General features: G+C 40.1%; 1 protein-coding gene across 8 annotated transcripts in view; it reads right to left on the reverse strand.

Annotated features, from left to right (window-relative positions):
* Positions 1 to 25,407, reverse strand: part of TAOK3 (TAO kinase 3) — a 210,017-nt gene extending 184,610 nt beyond the window's left edge. For 5 of the 8 annotated variants that reach the window (XM_078337405.1, XM_078337406.1, XM_002753065.4 and 2 more), the window contains exon 1: positions 25,148 to 25,407. The gene's annotated coding sequence lies outside the window, so the exon portion shown is untranslated. Of the gene's footprint in view, positions 1 to 12,670; positions 13,452 to 24,984 lie in introns of those variants that run through there. The other 3 variants (XM_054238956.2, XM_078337404.1, XM_054238958.2) reach the window with 2 other exon arrangements.

The raw sequence follows: 25,407 nt of genomic DNA on the forward strand, positions 1-25,407 counted from the left end.
AAAAAAGAAATAATGTTCCTGGAAACCAAGTTCTTATGGTTTATCTGCTATAGAATCTCCTTATAACTGGTAAGAAACCTAGAGTTGCACTGGAGATAGAAAGATTGATTAAGGAGTGACTTAGAACACTTTGTAAGAATAAAGAAGAAAAAAAATCCACCTTGAAAATCCATGCAACAATGCAGGCTTAAAAATGAGGTAGAAGAAGTATATTTAGAAATAGATGAATATTGATATGGTAATGATATACTGCTAAAGAAATAAAGCAGTACAGAAAACAGTATATACACTATAAATGTCCTAATTACTATTTCTAAAAATACCTTAAAAAAATCTGAAATGCTGTCAAAATATATCTAGGTATAGAACATAATTTTTTTGTTCTAACTCCTCATATGTATATTTTATTTATTACAGCAAAAAGCATGTATTACTTGTATAGCTGTTAAAAAATATATGAAAAGAACTATCTTGGGTCAGGGACTCCTCGCCACTTTGTTGGGAAGAGGAGAAAGGGTTAAGAGTAATGAAGGAGGCCTTAGCTTCCATATCTACTCATTTACTAACCAGTCTTCTAGTTCGAAACTCCCAACATCAGGACTGATAAAGAACTGATTTGGCAACATCTTAAAATGGGGAAATTATAATTTCAAAGGGACATATTTGTCATTACTTTCGATGAAACGAATAATTGTACAGTGTGCCTGCTAAGCTGTAGAACATATTACTAGTAAATTTCTATACTATACAAAATATAAAATATTGTTTTGGGGCATCTTTCAGAAAGAATAAAACATTTATACAAAAATTTCCAACTGAGGGTTATAAACTAATTTTTAAACAAAATACTGTACTTGAGTTCCCACTATTATTAGCACTCAAAATACACAGCTTGAATAATTAGCAGAAATGTGGACTCAACAGGCCTAACTGGTAGTCTATATAATTACATCACATGGCTATGCTTTGGCAGGCAAATGCATTTAAAAGCATACATAAAGATATGTTCAATGCATAGCTAAAAGAATGAAACATTTATATAGAACAGAAGTTTAGTCTTTCTACATATGCCTGAGATAACTCAAGGTATTTTCTAATTCTAATTAATCTATCTATAGTTACTATTCTATCTGTAGGCACTACTAATAAGCAATAATACTAATAATACTATAAATTTTACATTGAAGCCATTATGTAAGCTTCCTCCACTTAAAAATTTCATCTTCATCTTCAGTTTTCCTTTAGCAGGCCAAGCACTTCTCTCCAACAACTGGGTTTTTTTTTTTTTTTAGACCAGGCCTCACTCTGTCACCCAGGCTACAGGGCAGTGGCATGATCATGATCATGGCTCACTGAAGCCTTGACTGCCCGTGCTCAAGTGATCTTCCCGCCTCCGAGTAGTTGGGACCACAGGCACATGTCACCACACTCAGCTTATTTTTTAAAAACGTTATCATTGGCCAGGAGCAGTGGCTCAAGCCTGTAATCCCAGCACTTTGGGAGGCTGAGGCGGGTGGATCACGAGGTCAAGAGATCGAGACCATCCTGGTCAACATGGTGAAACCCTGTCTCTACTAAAAATTAGCTGGGCATGGTGGCGCGTGCCTGTAATCCCAGCTACTCAGAAGGCTGAGGTGGGAGAATTGCTTGAATCCAGGAGGCGGAGGTTGCGGTGAGCCGAGATCGCGCCACTGCACTCCAGCCTGAGTAACGAGCGAAACTCCATCTCAAAAAAAAAAAAAAAAAAAAGTTATCATTTAGGCTGGCCTCAGTGGCTCATGTCTGTAATCCCAGCACTTTGGGAGGCCAAGGCAGGTGGATTACAAGGTCAGGAGTTTGAGACCAGCCTAGCCAATATAGTGACACCTGTGTCTCTACTAAAAATACAAAAATTAGCCAGGCATGGGGGTGCGTGCCTATAGTCCCAGCTACTCGGGAGGCTGAGGCAGGGAAATCACATGAACCTGGGAGCGGAGATTGCAGTGACCGAGATCATGCCACTGCACTCCAGCCTGAGTGTCAGAGTAAGACTCCATCTCAAAAAAAAAAAAAAATTATCATTTGTAGAGATGAGGTTTCACTTTATTGCCCAGGCTAGTCTTGAACTCCTGGGCTCCAGCAATCCTCCCACTTACGCCTCCCAAAGTGCTGGGATTACAGGTGTGAGCCACGAGGACCAGCCCAAATGACCTCTTAATTCTTTATCCTACTACTTTATCACTTCATTAATACACCCTCATTTTTCTTCAATCGGCATCTGCTTTCTCTTTTCCAACTCCTTCTTTTGGCCTACAGCATGCTCAAGGTATCATTTATTGAAGGGAGGAGGCGGATCTTTTCCTGACAGGAAGATGCTCTGGCAACTCACTAGCTCCAGCCTTCTCATCTCCAAATCCAACAGGAGTCCTCTCAGGTCATATCCTTCCATTACCTCTGTGTAGCATCTCCTTACAAGGTTGCTTCTTGGTTTGTGTGGCACTGTCCTCTAGGAGTTTCTTTCCAACCCACCTCTGCTGACTTATCCTACTTCTCTTGACCTCTTAACACAAATCTCTGTGCTGAGCTTCCTCTCTCTATACTACACTTTCTCTCATTTATCTGATTCACTCCTATTCTTTTAGCTCTCTATGCCAAGCCGTTAATGCCCTCAATAAATCTCTCACAAGCCGCTTTTCTCCTTTTCCATTGAGGCTGTCCTAGTTCCAGAACCTCACTACTAGTCCATGTTTTCATTCTCAATTTCTTTCTTCCTTTAAGTCATTCTACAAACTACTGATGGAGTAATCTTTCAAAGGCTCTGATTGCATCAGTCTTTCCTATTCAAATATCTTAAATGGTTTCTCACTATCTACTGTTCAAAGTTCAAACCTCTTGTTATGTGACTCTGAGGCTTTTGATTTGCCACTATCCCTGAGTATCCTACATTTTGTTTACAATGTTTGGACAAAAAAATACATTATGTCCACCACACCCGCTGAAAAGCTAGCCAGCATGGAAGACTCAGTTCAAACTCCAAGTTACCCCATCTCCCTACCTAGTGTAGAAGTAATCTCTTCCTTCTTCATATGTAGAAAGACAACTTTTTGTTGACATTGATGTCATTCTGTCTTGCTTTTTAAAGACATGGACCTTTCTTAATTCCATTGATTGAATATGACTTGCATTAGGATTCTTACTGGCTTTCACAGTGCCTTCAATGGAGGAGGCACTTTTAAACACAGACTATTTATCTGGAATTAAAGACTGCTTGTCCAGCATCTGAGCTAATGTCTGCCTCCGCCTTATTTCTGAAGAAAAGATATGGGATAAATATACATTATTAGGTGCGTTTTTGAGAAGGGTGGGGAAGGGATACGTGCTGAATAAATGATCAAATTATTTCTTTTTCCTTTTTTTTTTTTTTTGAGAAGGAGTCTTACTCTTGTCGCCCAGGCTGGAGTGCAGTGGTGTGTTCTCAGCTCACTGCAACCTCCGCCTCCTGGGTTCAAGCAATTCTCCTGCCTCCACCTCCCAAGTAGCTGGGATTATAGGTGCTCACCACCACACCCAGCTAATTTTTGTATTTTTAGTAGAGAAAGGGTTTCACCATGTTGCCCAGGCTGCTCTCAAACTCCTGACCTCAGGTGATCTGCCCGCCTTGGTGTCCCAAAGTGCTGAGATTATTATAGGCATGAGCCACTGCGCCCAGCTGACTCAAATCATTTCAAAGCATCTTCATTTTAATTATTTTACAAAACGTAGTAATGAGCAATTCCACCCAAGAGAATGGAAAAATATGTTCACATAAGAAGTTTTATATTTACAGTCAAAGGAGCATTATTAATAGCCAAAAAGTGGAAGAAACCAAATATCCACCAACCGTTGAATAATCAGAATGTGGCATACAGATATAATGAAATATTATTTGGCCATAACAAGAATTCTTCACTGATGGTCACTACAATGTGGATGAATCTTGAAACATTATGCTATGCCAAGATGTCAGACACAAAAAGACACATATTGTCTTGTTCATATATACAAAATGTCCAGAGTAGGCAAATCCATAGAGACAGAAAATAAATTAGTGCTTACCAGGGGCTGGGGATAATTGAGAGTGGCTGCTAACAGGTACAAAATTCTTTTTGGTATAATAAAAATGTTCTAGAGTTAGATAGTGGTGAGGGTTGTAACAACATTGCAAATATACTAAAAACCTGAATTTTATATATTAAAAAAAGATAAGTTTGATATTATAAAATTTTATCTAAATTAAAAAAAAAAACAGTTATGAGTTTCATCCCCCAAATGACAGCTTCAATTTGTGGTATAATGGAAAAGAGTTTTGACCTTTCAGTCAGCAAATCGAGATTTAAGCCAATTCTGCCGCCACTTAACTCTCTTACTTAACTGTGGCATCTTTAGGATGTGGCTAAACTTCTCTAAGCCTTAATAACCTCATCTATAAAGTGAGGACTATAATGCCTTACAAAGTCACTGTGAGATTCATGATAAAACACAAAATTATTATTTCAAACAAACAAAACCTTATCATTATTTTGTGTGCCTAAAATGATTTTTTTTTTAAATCCTAAGCTGTATTGAATAGTCCATGACTTCACTGAACAGTCCACAACTTTTTATTGTTGGCATGTTATCTAACCAGCTTTTTAATTGTTATATATGAATGACATCTTAGGGCTACATAGCACTCATCCTGTAGGCACTAATAGAACATTACAGAGTTATTTAATTCTAATCTTCACAGTGAGGGGTAGCATGATACAACAGTTATAAACACAGGCATAGAATGGAGTTTAAGTCCAGGTTTTGCTACAGACCCCGAATAAACACCTAATCTCTCTGAACGTCAGTATACAGCCCTGTAAAGTATATGTAAGAATATGTGTGTGTTTCTCCACAGATATCCATTAAAGAAGTTCACTGAGATACTCATTAAATAAAGCATATATTGTAATACCTAATACCTAACAAACACTCATTCAGCAATTGCTATTATTGTTGTCCACCCTGTAGAGTAACAAGTTTAAATGACTGGTTTTCGTCTACAAGACAAATTTGAGGCCAGGCATGGTGGTTCAAGCCTATAATCCCAGCACTTTGGGAGGCTGAAGTGAGTGGATCATCTGAGGTCAGGAGCTCAAGACCAGCCTGGCCAACATGGTGAAACCCTGTCTCTACCAAAAATACAAAAAAATTAGCTGGCTGTGTGGCAGGTGCCTGTAATTCCAGCTACTCGGGAGGCTGAGGCAGGAGAATAGCTTGAACCTGGGAGGCAGAGGCAGAGGCTGCAGTGAGCCGAGGTTGTACCACTGTACTCCAACCTGGGCAAGAAGAGCAAAACTGTCCAAAAAAAAAAAAAAAAAGAAAAAAAAGAAAGAAAAGAAAAAGAAAACCAGGCAGCGGGGTGGCTCACGCCTGTAGTCCCAGCACTTTAGGAGGCCGAGGCAGGTGGATCACTTGAAGTCAGGAGTTTGAGAGCAGCCTGGGCAACATGGTGAAACCCTGTCTCTACTAAAAATACAGTAACTAGCCGGGCATGGTGGCGCATGCCTGTAATCCCAGCTACTTGGGAGGCTGAGGTGCAAGAATCACTTGAACCCAGGAGGTGGAGGCTGCAGTGAGCTGCCACTTAACTCCAGCCTGGGCGACAGTGAAACTCTGCCTCAAAGACAGAAATTATAAAAGAAAAGAAAGAAATCTGAGGTATAACCAGGAACAGAGAAGTAGTTTGTACACTTGTTTAGGTAACTAGAACAGGGCATGATTCAGTGCCCTTCCTATGTGTTTTTCTAGCATTATATGGGTCTCTGTAGAATTGCTGTACCTAAAGAGTTTAATTGTTTCCTTATTAGTTAAGGAAGAAACACAGTCCTATTCGGCACTAGTCCAAGGCCTGACACAAGCAGATGCTCAGCAAATATTTATTAAATCAATTAATGAACAAAAAGTATGGTGTTACTGGCTGCATCTATAGCCAAGTATCAAAACAAACTCAAAGCATTCACTAGACATTTTCAAATATCCACACTCTTACATATATAAAACATTTTGCATTTTACAAGTTTTCATTTAGGTATCCTATAAGCCCTTTGGCATCAATACAAAGGAAAGTATATATTATTTAAAAACATAGGAGACTGATTTAAGCATCTGAATGCTTAAGACTTAAGACTATCTTTAAGCATCTGAATATATACTTTGTCTTGCGTAACAGAACTCCCTAATAGTTTTTTCAGTGCACACCTTCACAGAGCTCAACCATATAACACAGTACACTTCATCATACTTAGGCTACTTAAAGAATTGGGTAAAAATGGGATTACAGGCATGTGCCACCATGCCTGGCTAATTTTTGTATTTTTAGTAGAGACAGGGTTTCACCATGTTGGCCAGGCTGGTCTTGAACTCCTGACCTCAGGTGATTCATTTGTCTCAACCTCCCAAAGTGTTGTGATTACAGGAGTGAGCCACCGTGCCCGGCCTGAGTTGACTTTAGATAAGCATGATGAAATACATTTACTATTTTAAATTTCTCTTCAAAATCAGTTTCCTCAGCATTATGCTAGAACTGTGAAAGATTTAACTATAAGATACAGTGTTTGTATTCAAAATGTTTACATTTGTGAAGATGCAAGAGTGAGTGGTAAGACACTACACACATTTTTGCTCGTTGGTTTGCTAAATTAAAAATCACCTGAGAATTTGCAGGAAAATAGTAGGTGTAGGGAGAACATCCCAACACTTTACACAGGATCTTGAAGGAAAGGTAAAATCTGAGTAGGCAGCGAGAGGCTCCAAACAAGCGCGTTTTGGGTAAAGTAAAAGGGGCAGACGTGAATGAGTTTGGTGTGTTTGAGAGACTGACTTCAATAAAACAGAAAGAACAGGCCCAAGAACGTAGGAAATGACGCTGGATAGTGCATGGGCAAATTAGAAACGGTGTTGAAAGTCAAGCAGAAGAAGTTAGATTTAATGTAGTCAAAAACAGGGAACCACTGAAGTTCTGTGAAAAGGGAGTGACATGGTAGAAGTAGTATTTAAAGAAGATTCATCAGGATGAGTTGGTAAAGAGAGACTGAAATGAAGGGAGGCCACTGTGGTAGTCCAGGAATGAGGCAATAAAGGTCTGAATAGGATAGGTGCACAGAGTTATAGTGCATTTTTGCAGTGATGTGATGTGCCTTGAGACTGTAAAGTTAGGAATTCTCAGAAACAAGGAAAATCATGAAATAATCCAGGAGGTAGCTAGAAGGCAAAGGGGTTACACTACAGATTAATGTCCTAAAATTTTAAACACTAGAAGTACATTCACACAGCGAAACATTTTTTTTTCCAAGTAGTCTCTAAGGAGATTCCTTGTTTGGTTTAGTCAATTTACTGCAGGTATCCGCTAAATTTCACATCTGCTTTCCTAACACATCCCCATGAAAATCTGCTTATGTAAGAATTAGTTTTAATATTTTCAATACATCAACAAAGTTAACTGACCCATTATAAGATATGAACCCTAGAGTCTGAGAGAACAGAACAGAAAACATTCTTTATAGAGTAGTTGTCCCTTATATGTGGGGAATATGTTCTAGGACACTCAGTGAATGTATGAAACCATAGATAGTACAGAACTCTATATATACTATTTCCTTTCCTATATATACATACCTACAATGAAGCTTAATTTATAAATTAGGCACAATACTCTAGCACTTTGGAGCCATTATTAAGTAAAATCAGGGTTACCTAAACACAAGCGCTGAGGTACTAAAACAGCCAAACTGATAACCAAAACAGCTGGCTACTAAGTGACAAACAGGCAGGTAGCATCTACAATGTGGATAGGCTGGACAAAGGGATAATTCATTTCCCTGGATAGAAGGAGTAGGTCAGCAGTGTTCATCACACTACTCAGAAGGGCAAGCAATATAAAACTCATGAATGGGGCCAGGAACAATGGCTCATGCCTGTAATCCCAGCACTTTGGGAGGCCAAGGCCAGAGGATCACTTGAGGCCAGCCTGGGCAACATAACAAGACCCTGTGATATAGTTTGGCTGTGTCCCCACCCAAATCTCATTTTGAGTTGTACCTGCCACAATTCCCACATGTTGTGGGAGGAACCTGGTGGAAGGTAAGTGAATCATGGGGGCGAGTCTTTCCTGTGAGGTTCTCCTGATAGTGAATAACTCTCATGAGATCTGATGGTCTTATTAGGAGGAGTTTCCCTGCACAAGCTCTCTTTTTTGCCTGCTGCCATCCATGTAAGATGTGACTTGCTTCTCTTTGCCTTTCACCAATGACTGTGAGGCCTCGCCAGCCATGTGGAACTGTGAGTGCATTAAACCTTTTTCCTGTATAAATTACCAGTCTTGGAAATGTCTTTATTAGCAGCGTGAAAATGGACTAATACATCCTACCTCTACAATGTTTTTTTTTTTTTTTTTTAATTAGCTATCTGGGAGGCTAAGGCAGGAGGGTCCCTTGAGTCTAGCTAGGAGTTTGAGTTTGCAGTGAGCTACAATCACACCACTGCACTCCAGCCTAGGTGGCAAAGTGAGATTCTGTCTCAAAATAAATAAAACAAAACACATGAATGGTTTATCTCTGCAATTTGCCACTTTAGTATTTTCAGACTACAGTTCACCATGGGTAACTAAAATCACAGAAAACAAGACTGAGGATAAGAGGTGACTATTGTATTCAAATACACATGTAAATATCTATATTCTATTGTCACCAAAACAAAAAAAATTTTTTTAGCTGATATAAAATCTTAAGACACAGTCCTAACTTTATCTGTGTAGCGCACTCAGAATACAACAAACACACTCTACTGAGAAAATAATTTTTTTTTAAGATGGAGTCTTGCTGTGTCCTTGAGGCTGAAGTGCAATGGCATGATCTCAGCTCACTGCAATCTCCACCTCCCAGGTTCAAGTAATTCTCCCATCTCAGCCTCCGGAGTAACTGGGATTACAGGACCCTGCCACCACGCCTGGCTGTTTTTTTTTGTTTTTTTAAGTAGAGATGGGGTTTCACTATGTTTGGCCAGGACTGTGTCGAACCCCTGACCTGATGATCTGCCTGCCTCGGCCTCCCAAAGTGCTGGGATTACAGGCGTGAGCCACAGTGCCTGGCCGAGAAAATAAAATTTTAAGAAACCAACAGTTCACCATGTTGTTCCTGAGTTGTTCTATTCAACTGGGAGGAAATAATCTCAACTAAAATGAAATGAAAAATGTTACTAATGTGAAATTTGTCAGATTATATAATCATTTTGATGAATAATTATTAAATCTACAGTCAGTCCTTGCCTCCTTCTTCCCATCCCCTTAGAATGGGTGGTACACAACGTGGTAAGAGGAAGGGTATAAATAAGATCGATGGATTTCATCCCTGTGTTCCCTGGTACTTTCTAAATACTTCTATTATCATAACACTGATTTTATTATCTACACAGAACGCCATATGTTGTTATATCTTTCCATGATCATTTTCTGATGAAGCTGTGAATGAGAACTGAAATATCCAAAAATGGTAAAAATAAGCATAACTATTCTCACACACTGAGCTCTTCCTTTACAACATGTGGCCAAAATTGTGCTTTTCATACATTATTTTATTTAATCCTCACAACAATCCTGTGAGGTAGGTACCATAATCATATCCATTTCACAGAAGAACAAACTGAGGTTTGGGAGAGGTTAAGGGATTTGTGCAAAGTCACAAAACTAATAGGTGGCAGTCATGTTTATCTGCCACACTCTAAATCTATACTGCCAATCCCAAACCTATGTGACAGAAACCAAAAGAAATATAAGAAACCTGGACATGCTGCTGATCGTTTAAAGGAGTTAGGGAGGAGCAGCAGTTCTAAGAATTGTGTGATACAAATGATAGATTCCTTGACTCACTTCCAACTTTTCCTTGAACTGAAAACGTGGCATTCTATTCCTGAAGGAAATTGGGACACTGCTATGTAGTAGGAATTTAACTGTCCCCTCCCCTCTTTTAGTAGGGCAACTTACATTACTATTTGATGGTATTAACAGGATCTCACTGTCTTCTCAATTTGGTCACTCTTTTTTTTTTTTTTGAGATGGAGTCTTGCTCTGTCACCCAGGTTGGAATACAGTGTCGTGATCTTGGCTCACTGCAAACTTCACCTCCCAGGTCCAAGTGATCCTCGTGACCCAGCCTCGAGTAGCTGGGATTACAGATTTATACCACCACGTCCAGCTAATTTTTGTATTTTTAGTAGAGATGGGGTTTCACCATGTTGGCCAGGGTGGACTCAGACTCCTAGCTTCAAGTGATACTCTCACCTTGGCCTCCCAAAGTGCTGGGATTACAAACATAAGCCACTACGCCCAGCCTCAATTTGGTCACATTTTAAAAAATGCTATAGCAATGTGCAGTGGTTCACATCTGTAATCCCAGAGCTTTGGGAGGTTGAGACAGGAGGATCGCTTGAGGCCAGAATTGAGACCAGCCTAGGCAACACGGCAAGACTCCCTCTTTACAATAAAAGAAAACTTTTTAGCAAGGCATGGTGGCACATGCCTGTAGTCCCAGCTACTGGGGAGGTTGAGGCAGGAGGATCACTTGAGGTCAGGAGTTCAAGGTTGCAGTGAGCTATGATTGTGCCACTGCACTCCAACCTGGGTGACAAAGTGAGACTCTGTCTCTAAATAAATAAATAAGCTACTACTTAGATCAGTCAGTTTAAGACTAACTAGGTTGGTTGGTGACATCAAAATGATTTCTTAATAGAATATTCAGTGACCCGAGCAACTTGTGTAACTCCTACCAGTGAAACTAACCTTTAAAAAAATGTACTCAGTACATAAAATGTATTCATAAGATACTTCTAAAAATAACTCCCCACTGTAATTCTCTCCTTATGCATCTGGGCAGAGATGTCATATTTCCTTCACAAAGCTTCCTTTTATGTTGCAACAGTAAGAATCTCAATTTCAAGCTAAACCAGAATAATCTAGAACTATCAACTTTTTCATAAGATATGATTACTTGTATTAGTAGGCTGTATTTTATACAAATTATCTAAATGTGATGGGACATCCTTACATTTTAACTCAGAACTATTTTTAACTAGAAAATAAAGCAGTTGTAGTTTTAAATTCTGTTGTCCTTCCCCCATCTTTTTTCTGCTAACACGTGGCTTTCTACAAAAGGATCAGTGTGATCTTCGCAGACCAGAGATAAGGAATATGATCACAATAAACTATAGAAGATTAAGCACATATTAAGTAACTCAGGAGTTTAAAACTTATCATCTGTCTATAAAACAAGCAAATAGTTATAACTGGTTAAATAAACATGTACAAATTAATAGGATGCAGTTTGTAACTTCTACTTTTGCCTTCAACAGTGTCATTTTGGAAAGCAGCCATATAATCTGCAGTAATCTGTCATCATGAAGTACCACCTACTTCCTCTGCTTCACCCCCATCCAAGCTATGACTGGGATATTTCTGGACTGCTAATATAACATTCAGACAATCATAAAAGGCCTCTCTCTGAAAGCTGAAATTAGTATAATTTGTACTTTTAAGTTTTAAACATTCATAAATTTTAAGGAAAAAGCACATGATATATGACATTACATTTTAAAGATTATTTGACACTTAAAATTTCCTTTTTCATATATTAGAAAAAATAGCCCTTCCCTGCCCAGTAATAGCCACTGCAATGCTTCTTAAATGAACATCCTACGGATAATTATAAGACTTAATTTACACATTTAATATACACAATTTTATGATTTTGGATATCACAGTCACATGTTAGCCTATGCATTTAATTCAAACCTCATTCCAAGAGCCTAGTGAAGTTGGTAAAGAAATTATTGAGGTAGCTTTCCTGATTTTATAACATGTTTTACATTAACTTTTTAACATACAAATAATGAGACGTGAAACAAAAAAGTATCTATTTTCCTACTTTATCTAAATTCATTTTATGGACTACAGTAGTCATATAAATTGTTAATAACCTAATAGCTAAATATTGTATTCTTATGCTTTAATAAGTAGCTAACCCTATCTATGTATTAAATTTATTTAAAAAGTTACAAAATAAACGTGACCAGTCTGATTTTTCTGTCTCTAAATTTGGTATTACATTCAAGAAACTGCTCTTTCTATACTATTTTCCCTTGCTGTGAATGAAGAAAAATAGGAGGCAGACTTGTTACTTTTAAAGATCTCTAGGATGAACAGTGTGCCGTAGCTTGATTCTGAAATATTGTTTTAAAGTAATAATAGCCATTAGCAAAAACTGCATCCATTTGAGATGACCTTTAGTACAAGTCAAGTTTTTTGTTTAAAATACTCTTCTGACAAAATTTTGATATTTTATTTTATGCTCAGCATTTACCTTACTTATCCAGGAGAATAAAAAAAAATTAATTTGTTTTTGAAAAATTGCCACTCTTATTTGTAGAATAACAAACTACAAATTAAATTAAATAGAGCATATGAATCCAATGACTTTTGAGGTTGATTACTCTCAGCTGGACTTCGAGCTAAGGCCATAAATATTTCACATGAAATTCAACAGAGTTTACTCATTTTTTAAACAACGTTTAGACACAAACCATATTTATAATAAAACCTTAAATGTAAAATAAAATACCAATGATGCTTACTTACAGTAGATCTCAAATGCATGTCCTATATTTCCAGTTCAACATACTAAAGACTTTAAAAATTCTGTATTTAGCTACAACAATCAATACTCTTTCTCCAGAGATGGCTTCATTTAAAAAACTGCCTCTTCCTCCCAGGAAGGATAAAACTGAACTCAAGTTATAAGAACACCCAGGCTATCAGCACCTTCATCCCGAGAAAGGAAGTTATTACAGACACTTAGTTTTATAAGTGAGGCTTAAAGAGAGTACTTCCTGGTCAGACAGCTAACGTCAACAGCAATTTATACAGCTTTGCATTTCGACATTTTAGAAAGAACTCTCTAAAAATTTTTCAAGATTTTCCACCCCAGTACCTACAAAAGAGGAAAACTTGCTCAAGCTAATCTTATATAAAAATCTATGAAATTCTATCAATGCTCACGGTTATGGTATGAAGCAGATATCAGAAGTGGTTACTATGATTGATAATTATATCAGCTTAAGTTTTAATTCTTTTACACTTATGCACCCTCCACTCTCCCTTTCTGCATGCCAGAGTAAGGTTTCATGGAACACAGTATTAGAAAGAAAAGAACCAACTTACTCACAGGAAAACTCACCATTTCCTTGGTAATGAAGAAAAGGCAACCATTCCCGTTTTTTAATTTTCAAATTGAAAGTTAATTCTCTTTTAAACTTATTTATTAAAAAATCTTCAAGAAACTTTGTACAATACTAAAAAGGAACTGCAGATAAAAACAGCGTGACCTTGGTGCCACACGTTACTAACAGTATTGCAAGCTGAAGTATTTCCTGTTACAACGCCCATTGGTTCCCACAGGTGCAAGTGCCTATGGGTGGTGGCAATTTACCCTTCCTTTTGTAAGAGATCCACTAAAGGAGATTTAAGATTGGCACAATCAATGCTAGGAACTGTTAGGACAGAACTACCTTGGGCTAATATTGAGAGATGCCCAAACTAGGCTGATTGTGAATTGATGACTACCTAATTCAAAAAACCTGGATAAAATTTATTTCAATACTTTCATTATTTTTCTAAGATGCACTATTATTAAGAATCTATGTGGCCAGGCGCAGTGGCTCAACACCTGTAATCCCAGCACTTTGGGAGGCCGAGGCAGGTGGATCATCTGAGGTCAGGAGTTTGAGACAGTCTAGCCAACACGGTGAAACCCCATCTCTAATAAAAATACAAAAATTAGCTGGGTGTGGCATGCCTGTAATCTCAGCTACTCTGGAGGCTGAGGCAGGAGAATTGCTTGAACCTGGGAGGTGGAGGTTGCAGTGAGCTGAGATCGCACCACTGTACTCCAGCCTGGGCAACAAAGCGAGACTCTGTCTCAAAAAAAAAAAGGTGTGTGATTTCACTCCATAAATACTTACTAATTGGCTTCTCTGTGCAGGGCACTGTCCTAGGCACTAGGAATACAATAATGAACAAAATAAAGTCCCTGTGGTCATTCATATACTAGTTAGTGAATTTTGAGGATCTCACATACAATAAGGAAACTTCCATAAAGGCAGAGACTAAAGACATTTGTATGGAAATTTGGAAACTCAATTGTAGTTAGTGTAGCTACTAAGCAGCATTGTAATAAGTGGTCGCCACTTTAAACCTAAACAAAACTTTTCCAGAAACGGTCACATAGAAGTAGAGTTTTTTATGTTTTAATTGTTTTAAAAAGGCCATATTGGAGGTAAAAGCCTATGTTCCAGCAGGGAAAAGGAAAAACTTCTCACTATGAATCATCTGTGACTAAGTTCTTTTAATTCAGGCTTAAAACACATTTCAAACCCAATTACTTGTACATGCAGAATACCGATAACAACCCCAAATTAACATCAGAAGCTTGATTTGACCAGTTTTCAGGGTCAATATCAGCATCTAAGCAAAACAAGTGAAGTTGTTTTTCAAGGGATAATGCCTCTGTACTGAATTTTATTATTATTTTGGTCTTATTCGACTTTAATGACTAAGACTTAACAAAGTCTAATGTCACGCTTCCATTAGACTTTGTTACAGTGAACAGAGTTTTCTTAGGTTTTAGCCAGAATGAGATATGGTCATCTTGCATGTATGGTGTGGTAGTAGGAATGGCTTCTATTTGTATTTAATGAAATAAAAATATAGTAAATTCAAGGCTGCTCCAAGAAAAATGTAAGACCCTGAGAATAGAATGTGCAGATGAATTCTACTCTTCCAAGCTATCATTTACTTCCTTGGGATTTTTATTTTTATTTTTATTTTTGAGATAGAGTCTCAGTCACCCAGGCTGGAGTGCAATGGCGGGATCTTGGCTCACTGCAACCTCTGCCTCCCCGGTTCAAGCCATTCTTGTTCCTCAGCCTCGAAGTAGCTGAGATTATAGGTGTGTATCACCATGCTCAGCCCATTTTTGTATTTTTAGTAGAGATGCAGTTTCACCATGTTGGCCAGGCTAGTCTTGAACTAACGACCTCGAGTGACTCACCTGTCCCACCCTCCCAAAATGGTGGGATTAGAGGTGTGAGCCACGGCGCCCAGCTAGGATTTTATTTCTTTATTATTATTTTTAAAATTTCAACTTGTATTTTAGATTCAGGGGGTACATATACAGGTTTGTGACATGGGAATATTGCATGATGTCAAGGTTTGGGGTTGGTTCCCATCACCCAGGTAGTGAGCATAGTACCCAAAAGGTAGTTTTTCAAACTACTGATAAAAAATAAAAAATTAGCTGGGTGCAGTGGCTCATGCGTGTAATCCCAGCACTTTAGGAGGCCGAGGTGGGCAGATCACCTGAGGTCGGGAGTTCGAGACCAGCCTGACCAACATGGAGAAACCCTGTCTCTACTAAAAATACAAAATTAGCTGAGTGTGGTTGCACATGCCTAGAATCCCTGCTACTCAGGAGGCTGAGAGAGGAGAATTGCTTGAACCCAGGAGGTGGAGGTTGCAGTGAGCCGAGATCATGCCATTGCACTCCAGCCTGGGCAACAAGAGTGAAACTCTGTCTCAATATATATATATGTTAAAAATTAAAACAACAACAACAACAACAAAAAAACAGATGCTGGTAAGGCTTTAGAGAAAAGGGACCGCTTATGCACTGACGATGGGAATGAATGTAAATTAATCCAGCCACTGTGGAAAGCAGTCTGGAGACTTCCTTATTTTTGAAATAATGAAATATTTTTAGCCAACAAATCAGAGGAACTCTCAAAGTCAAATTTCTCTATTTAGTCAGTCAAGAAATATTTATTGAGCAACTACTAACTGCCAGGCACTGTTCTATGAGTTGGGAATATAGCAATTAATAAAACAAAACTTGCTTTCATAGACCCTAAAATTTAGGGGGGCCCAATCTTTTGGCTTCCCTGGGCCACACTGGAAGATGAAGAATGGTCTTGGGCCACACATAAAATACAGTAATACTAACAATAGCTAATGGGCTAAAAATAAAATAATTTTTTTTTTTTAAAAAGGCCCACGCATAAATCTCATAATATTTTAAGAAAGTTTATGAATTTGTGTTGTCCCCCATTCAAAGCCATCCTGGGCTGCATGCAGTGTGGGCTTTGGGATGTACAAGTTTGCATGTAGGGACATAAGACAAACAAGCAAAATATTTGGCATGTGAGAAGGTGGTAAGTGCTGTGGAGAAGAATACAGTAGGAAAGATGGAACAATACGTTTATTTGTTCACAGTCACACGGTAAGAAAAATCGCTTTGGAAGACCAGAGTGCTAAGCCTCCCTCTCCCAGGCTCTACCTCTGACTCAAGTAAACAGCCACCTTCTGTTGCAAATGACAGTCTTATTTCAATTGTTGCTAACAGCTAGAGAAAGGAAAGCAGGCCAGGTGCCCAGTGGCTCATGCCTGTAATCCCAGCACTTTGGAAGGTCAAGGCAGATGGATCACCTGAGGTCAGGAGTTCGAGACCAGCCTAGCTAAGATGACAAAAATCCATCTCTATTAAAAACGCAAAAAACTAGCCAGGTGTGGTGGCCTGCTCCTGTAGTCCCAGCTAATTGGGGGGGGCCGAGGCAAGAGAATTGCTTGAACCAAGGAGGCAGATGTTGCAGTGAGCTGGGATCGCATCACTGCACTCCAGCCTGGGCAACAGAGCAAGCCTCTGACTCAAAAAAAAAAGAAGAAAGAAAGAAAGAGACAGGAAAACAAACTTTCAAATACCAATCTGATAAAAATACTACTGAAGGAAATAAAATAACAAATCCCAAACACTGAGTCAAAGGCCACTTTAGAGAATATTATCAATGTTAAAAATGAACATACAAGTTTCCATATTCTTGCTATCACCGGCATCACATTTACCAACTGCCAGGGTCACAAGTGAATTATTCTCTTAGGAATCCACATTATCGTCACAGGCAGGAATAGTATCTTATAATTGCACACAAATTGTATGTATAATCAAATTTAAATGTTATTTTGAACCTAAATTAAGTATTTAAATTTCATATAATTCGACATTTAAGATACTAGTTGCAAGACACTAGGTTAGATGTATAAGATACTGCCCTTTTAAGAATATGGACCTCCAAGATGGATTAGACAAGTACAAATCCCGTAATGTAATATTAGAGACAATATCATATAATAAGAAAAAGTACAAATCAAGTATTTAGGGTATTCAAAGGAGAGAGTAGCATGGAGGAAAATCAGAGACGGACTCATGAAAGATGGCATTAGAGGTAGTTCTGGACAATGAGGAACAGAAGGCATACTAGGCAAAAGAAATGGAACAAAAACCTGAATGTGGCACATCAGTAAGCACTTGGCTAGTAAGAAGGCCAGTCTGATCAGGGCAGTGTGTATGTGTGCACGCACATGAGACAGAAAGAGAAACAGAAACAGGCTGGTAGGAGCCTTAAAACAGGTTTATAAATCTGTACTGGGTTTGGTAGGCCATGGGGAATTACTAACGGTTTTGAACATGTCAGTGTCAAAATCAGAGCCATACTTTAGGAAGAATAAGAGAGTAACAGTGGGCTGGGTGTGGTGGCTCATGCCTGTAATTCCAGCACTTTGGGAGGCCGAGGTGGGTGGATCACAAGGTTAGGAGTTCAAGACTAATCTGGCCAACGAAACCCCATCTCTACTAAAAACACAAAAATTAACCAGGCATGGTGGCGCGTGCCTGTAATCCCACCTACTCCAGAGGCTGAGGCAGGAGAATTGTTTGAACCTAGGAAGCGGAAGTTGCAGTGAGCCAAGATCTCACTACTGCACTTCAGCCTGGGTTACAGAGCAAGACTCTATTTCAAAAAATAATAAACAGCTACCATTAAGTACTTCCTATGTGTCACTGTGCTTGGCACTTTAAAAAAATCACTTCATTTATTCCTTTCACAGATCCTGAGAGGTCTGGATTCTTATTTTGCCATTGAGAGAATTGAGAGCTTTAATGAAGACTTAAGTAACTGCCTAGGGTCAGGCCGCAGACATAGTAATGGAGCCAGAATAGGGGCCTAAATCCTTCCCAGTCTAAGGCCTTCTCTCCTTCCACTGCATCTTTCTGTTTTTTATGTAGCAGATGAATAATGCTAACATTTATTCTTACGTTCCAAAGGAATCGCTGTCTCTTTTTAAATTTTTAAAAATTTTTAGACAGGGTTTCGCTCTGTCACCCAGGCTGGAATGCAGTAGCATGATCATGGTTTATACAACCTCCATCTCCCAGGCTCAAGTGATCCTCCCACCTCAGCCTCCTGAAGAGCTGGGATTAGAGGCATGCAACACCATGCCCAGCTAATTTTTGTATTTTTTATAGAGATGGGGGGTTTCACTGTGTTGCCCAGGCTGGTCTTGAACTCCTGGGCTTAAGCAATACTCCTGTATCAGCCTCCCAAAGTGCTGGGATTATAGGTGTGTCCATTATCTCTTTAATACCTTTTTTAGATATATATATATATATATTTAAAAAGCCCTCAATGAGGATAAGAAACAAACTGTGGACATAAATATAATCTACTAGTTTGCTGATCGTTTATTAATTCACTCAATTCTCATTTATTGAGCATGGAATTAATTCACTCAATTCCCATTTTTTGAGCATCCTTCACACTCTGTGCTTCATACTATACTTAGCATGGGGAATGTAGAGATTAATAAAAGCCATCTCTGTCCTCAAAAGCTAGTAAATAACATACGTAAGCAGAAAACTGGTATAAAACAACATTAGAGAATTTTGCCAAGAGACAATGGAGGCATATAATTATAATTTTAAATCCATGCTATTAAATCTTGGCCTAGGTCATTTAAAAAACTGTATGTATGTGGTTTCTGAAAGTATTCATGTATTTACACATACATGTATTTACACACACCCTTCAGAAACTAAAAGCTAATGTTCAGAACAGAATAGAAGTTGGCCATGGGCTAGATGCAATAGCTCACATCTGTAATCCCAGCACTTTGGGGAGGCCAAGGCGGGAGGATCACCTGAGGTCAGGAGTTCAAGACCAGCCTGGCCAACATGGAGAAAGCCTGTCTCTATTAAAAATACAAAAATTAGCTGAGTGTGGCGGTGGGTGCCTGTAATCCCAGCTACTTGGGAGGCTGAGGCAGGAGAATCGCTTGAACCCAGGAGGTGGAGGTTACAGTGAGCCGATATTGCGCCACTGTACTCCAGCCTGGGCAACAGAGTGAGACTACATCTCAATAAATAAATAAATAATAATTTATAAAGAAAATTGGTCATGAACTATGATTCTGTTTAGTGTGTTTACTGCCAAGACTAATTATTAGTGTATCTAAGAAAGCATTCTGTCTTGATTAGTGCCATCTATTATAATGGGTAAATAAAACATTTGAATTGTCATAGCCTGGATTGCCATGGACATAAGCCAGTATCATTATTAGAAACTGAAAGACATAAAAATAAATATATGCTGCATAGAGTCCCTATTTGACTGGAAATAAGATTCTCTTGTTGACACTCAAAAATGTAGAAGAAAGTAAAATTGATCCTTTCAATGAGTGCTTTGATAACTGACTACAACATTAATATAAAGTATATAATGTGAGGTTGATTTTACTACCTATCATTTCACTGAGGCCAGAGGTGAAGTGAAAGGGCCCAGAACACTGGATTCCGGCATGTAAATTCCTACTGCTAGGAGTTAAAAGTCACTTGGATCACACCTCTTTAATGGAACTAGGTTTTGCTAAGTATAAAAATGTTTATTTCAGGCCAGGCACAGTGTCTTAGGCCTGTAACCCCAGCACTTTGAGATGCCAAGGTGGGCAAATCACTTGAGGCCAGGAGTTCAAGACCAGCCTGACCAAGCAACATGGTGAAACCCCATCTCTACTAAAATTACCAAAATTAGCTTGGCGTGGTGGTTGGTGCCTGTAATCCCAGCTATCAGAGAGGTGGAGGTTGCAGTAAATGAGACTAAGCCACTGAACTCCAGCCTGGGCAAGGGAGTGAGACTCTGTCTCAAAAACAACAACAAAAATGTTTATTCCAAGCCATCTTCCTTTTCTCACACACTCTAGGGATTAGAAATGTATATTTGTGAGGCAGATGACAAATGGTTAGGAGACTAATTCCGGATAACAAACAAAGAAATTGGCCCCTAAGTCATTCAGTTGCCAAGGAAGAAGCCCTTTAACTTGCAAAGTATAAATAACTTAGAAAGATCTTAAATATACTTCAGTATCCCTAACAAATCTCAAGTCAGACAGGAAAAAAATATATTAAGTTGATTTATAAAGCAGATAACTTTAACAACATATGTCTGGAACAATAAAATTTATCAATTTCACTCTACCAGTTATCATACAAATTTGAAATAGTCTTTTGTTTTTTTAATTTGGTGCTTATAGCTTAGAAATGAGGGGGATCACATCTTGGCCTATAAATTCAATAAAACTAATCTATAATTATACATGGAGATAAATATCACTTATGTTTCTTTTACTTAGCTGAGCCTAAGAAACAGTAAAACAAAACTTTTAATATAGCTTACAAATAATAAAGCAACCAATTAAATGGGTGATAAAGCTAAATTATTGCAAATTAAATTCCCTATGCCGATATGCAATCTTATAATATCCCACAAATTAAAAATATAAATTCAAAAAAAAAATAGAAAAAGCCAAAAAAAAATTCAAAAACTATTCATTCTAATTGACAGGAATCTCTCATTGAAGACAAACTGAAAAGTCATCTTTTTTGGGAGAGTCACAAAATCCTCCCTCCCTCTCTCTCTTCTTTTTTTGGTGGGAAGGGGGATGGCAGCGGCATGGGGAAGAAAATAAAAACCAGGGAAACAATTATTTTTTTAAAAAGAGGCTTTTAACTAAGACTATCTTTTAAAAAAGTACCAACAGTTTTCATTTATTCCCCTATACTACTGAAATAAACAAATATGAATACTGGCAAGCAATGAGAGTGTTTATTCAGGTTGGCTTAAACATTACACCAAATTAGAAACCAAGGTAGTCTCTAGATTATAATGGTTTGCCTGTATATGACTCCAGTAGTATGGAGAGTGTAAAATGTGTTATTGTATATACTGGGCAGTATTTGCATCATTTGCATTCTGCTACACAAAAATTGGAAACAGTTTGAGAATCAAAAAGAACTTGCAATGTGCGGTTGTTGTAAGAATTCATATGGAACTGTAAGGCTCCATCTTAATGTCTTCTTTTGTTGTTGTTGTTGTTTTTTTTAATACAAAATGAACAGTTTAAATGAACAAAAGAGCTGGGCACAGAGGGTTTATTATGTCTGTAATCCCAGCATTTTGGGAGGTGGAGGCCGGTGCATTGCTTGAGCTTGGGAGTTTGAGACCAGCCTGGGCAATGTGGTGAAACTCCATCTCTACTAAAAAAAAAAAAAAAAAAAAAAAAAAAAAAAACCAAGAAAAAAAAAAATGCCAGGCATGATGGTATGCACCTGTGGTCCCAGCTACTAGGGAGGTTGAGGCAAGAGGATCACTTGATCCTGCGGGGCAGAAGCTGCATGCAGTGAGAGGAGATCCCACTACTGCACTCCAACCTGGGTGACAGAGCTACACCCTGTCTCAAATAAATAAATAAATAACAAGTACAGGTATCATAATCTCACATATTTTTAGCTTCTTGTAATGTAGTTTTAATTTTTTGAAACAAATGAAAAAAAAGTGCACAGAATCCCTACTCTCCTAATCCCCCAGGGAATTAAGTTATTATAGGCCTTTCCTGTCATTAAAAAGTCTACTGCAATGAATCTCTCTTTAGTCTCTGGATCAATACCATACATAATGTGGTTGAAATGACTGCCTTAGTAATCACTTAGGGGAGTATCAGAGCACTTTCTTTTCTTATAAGGAAATAAATTTAATGTTTTGTCTTAAGAAATGACCATTTGTCCCAGTCAGAAATGAGCTTACAAGTATGGTGAAAGCGTCTCCGCTCAAATATTTCTATTACTTTGTAGAGTTATTGGTATTGAGATTCTCAATCCTTCCACAGACCATTTCATATATTATATGCATTGCAAAATGAATATATGACCCTTTCTAAATACCCTTTTGAGTTAACTGACCTTATTTTTACTTGAATTCTACCTAGCATTCTGGAAAAATAATTTTAATGTAAAAAAATTACACTCAGGCCCGGCACGGTGGCTCAAGCCTGTAATTCCAGCACTTTGGGAGGCCGAGGTGGGTGGATCACAAGGTCAAGAGATCGAGACCATCCTGGTCAACATGGTGAAACCCTGTCTCTACTAAAAATACAAAAAATTAGCAGGGCATGGTGGCGCATGCCTGTAATCTCAGCTACTCAGGAGGCTGAGGCAGGAGAATTGCCTGAACCCAGGAGGCGGAGGTTGCAGTGAGCTGAGATAGCACCATTGCACTACAGCCTGGGTAACAAGAGCGAAACTCCAGCTCAAAAAAAAAAAAAAAAAAAAAAAATTACCCTCAATACATCTGAAATACAGTGTCTCACATTTTAAATCTGTATTTGCTGTTGTTGTTCCTCTCATCTGTATTCTATTTCTCAGGAGAAGACTTCTAGTTAGTGGAATTTTCATAACCACATCAAGCTCCACACTCTCTGAAGCCATAAAAGAATGGCTCTGTATCAGGTAATGTCAAATAAACTCCCTAAACAGTGCATATCCTCTGCTTATCACCCTGATAAAAAATTACTTCAGTAATTTTTGCCTTGGATTTACATAGCAGTTATGTGTAAGGCATCTACATTATATCTTTAGGAAATTATACAACATTCCTTTATTCTTCTTCGTTGAAACTGCCCATATTAAACACTGGCAAAAGACTTCTAATAAAACACATTCTAAACCTGAAACAAAGGCGATATCTAAATAACCAACATTATATATTAATTACATTACCCACTATTTTCCTAAAACCATCATTTTCTATGTCTGGTTCTATCAAAAAGAAACCAGTCCAAGAGAAGAGGTGAGACACAATCCATAAACATTGAAAAGGAGGTTTTAAAAATTCAAATACAAAACTGCTGGGTACAACTATAACAAAGCATGTACATTTGAGTTAGAAAGGTAGGTAGGGCAGTATTCACATATGCTAAGGACTGAACGACTAGCCTGATCTTTAATTTTCAAATCCCTCAGATTAGGTGGCTGTCCCCCAACTCCTGCCCCCTATTGCTTCCCACTATTTGTTTCAACCTTTTAATAGACATCCACTTGCCTTCCACCAGGACATACAGTGTCTGGTTTAAATAGGTTTATATCTCTCCTTAACTTGCCCTGGAATTATGCCTAAAGCTCCATCCTGGTAGCTTTCAGGATAAGAAATCTAACTGGAAAGAACTCTTAGTTATGCGACTCCAAAACCTCTTTTGAAAATTTAGTTGACCTTACACCTATCTCCAACAGATCAAAGTTAAACAGTCCAGATTCCAAACCTAGAGCATAGTTCCTTTAAATCTACATTGTAAACATTGATACTGATACGCCGCCAAATCTGACCAAGTTTCTTAGCTCCTCGAGTTAAAATGAAAAACCAGTAGTCCAGGAAAATACAAGGGTCTATCAAAGAAATATTCTCATTCATCTAAAACACGGGTCTCCAAAAGGATCCCTGTCCCTTTCAACCTCTTGCGGTGGGGGAAGTGGGGGAGGTTTGAAGAAGCCCCTTCCAACTTTTCACCTGACCTTTTCATTAAGTCCCTCGCTTTCAAGTCATCCACATCAAACCCTAAGGAACGAATGGGAAGCCAGTGGGCCGGTGAGAAGAGGTCAGGCTGTGCAGGTCTCTAGATCATTCCAAGATCTTTGTCCTGCAGCCAGCCCCACCAGCCCCTCGAGCCCCTCCGTCTGTGCGTTCCACTTCAGAAATGTTTCTTACATAGTCCGGCTCCAGAGTCCCCCCCGGAGCCCTGGGGGCTCATACTCCACCCTGGGGAGGTCGCCGTTGCCAGACCCTGAGAGAACGTCCCCGCTCCACTCATCTGCGCTGCCGCCGGTTCCCCCTTGCCCGACGCCGCTACTGCTACCCAGGCTCCCCGCCGCGGCCGTTCGGAGCGGGGGGCTCAGCGCGCTCGAACCCTTACGCCGGGCCCCCGCTGTGCTAACTGGGGGCCCGACCCGCACCCCGGGTGCAACGCTCCTCCCTCAGGGTCCGCGCCTGCACCCGACACTCAAGGCACCTCTCGGGGTCCCACGCTCGCGCGCGCTGCCCCGAGCCCTCTGGGGGTCCCATCCTCTCACCCCGCTGTCCTATCCCCTCTCGGAGTCCTCCTGCAAACACTGGCTGTCCCAGTCGCTTTCTGGGTGTCCTGCCCTCAGCTCCGCTGTCCCAGTCCAGCCCCTCTCCGGGACCCCTCTTCTCCTCCCGCTGTCCTGGCGCTACCTGGGGTCCTCTCACACTCACTGTTCTAAGCCCTCTGGGAATCCCCAGTCTTCACATCCCCTGACCGGTTCCCTCTTTTCAGACCCTCTGTCCCGGCTCCTCTCAGGGTCTCCTCCCCTCACCTTGGGGTCTCCTCTCCTCGGACACTCTCCCAGCCCCTCTCGGGGTCTCCATCTCTCACTCTCAGTGCCGGCCCCTCTCGGGGACCTTTCGCCTCACCCCGCTGTCCCGGACCCTTTCCAGGACCCGGCCCCTCAGGGGGACCCCCTCCCCTCACTCCCCTATCCTCGTGCCTCCTGAGACACCCGCCCCTCACCCCGATACCCCAGCCCCTCCCCGGGTCCCCTCCTCTCACGCGCACTGTCCCGGCCCCTCTTGGGGACCCCTCTCTTCAGATTCTCAGCTTCGGTCCCTATCGGAGTCCCCTCCACTCAGACCCACAGCCTCGGTCACTCTCGGGGTCCCTCTCCTCACCCAGAGTCTTGGTCCCTCTGGGGGTCTCCTCTCCACAGTCCGCACTGTCGAGCGCGCTCCCGGAACTCCCTTCACTCGGGTCCTCCGCGCCCTCACTCCGCCCAGGGTCCCGTCGCCTCGGCTCCCTCGGTCCTGTCACTGCCCCGCGCCCCGGTGCTCTCACCTCAGACCTGCTGTCACCACTCCCGGGCCCCGCACCGCTGCTGCCGCTTCCTCTCCCACACTTGTTCCTGAGTCGCTCTCCTGTGGCTTGTCCCCCGGCGGATCCCTAGGTCCGGTAGCTGAGTGCCGGATCCGGCTGTGCAGAGCCTCTGCTTGAGGTCTCCGCGTCGCGTCCCACTCTCCACACAGGACCCCGCCGTCCGGAGCCACACGGACCCTCTCGCGGCCGCCGCTGCTGCTGCTGTCCGAGGTGCGGCTCCT

Source organism: Callithrix jacchus, chromosome 9 (genome assembly GCF_049354715.1).
Source record: "Callithrix jacchus isolate 240 chromosome 9, calJac240_pri, whole genome shotgun sequence".
In the NCBI taxonomy this organism is placed as follows: Eukaryota; Metazoa; Chordata; class Mammalia; order Primates; family Cebidae; genus Callithrix; species Callithrix jacchus.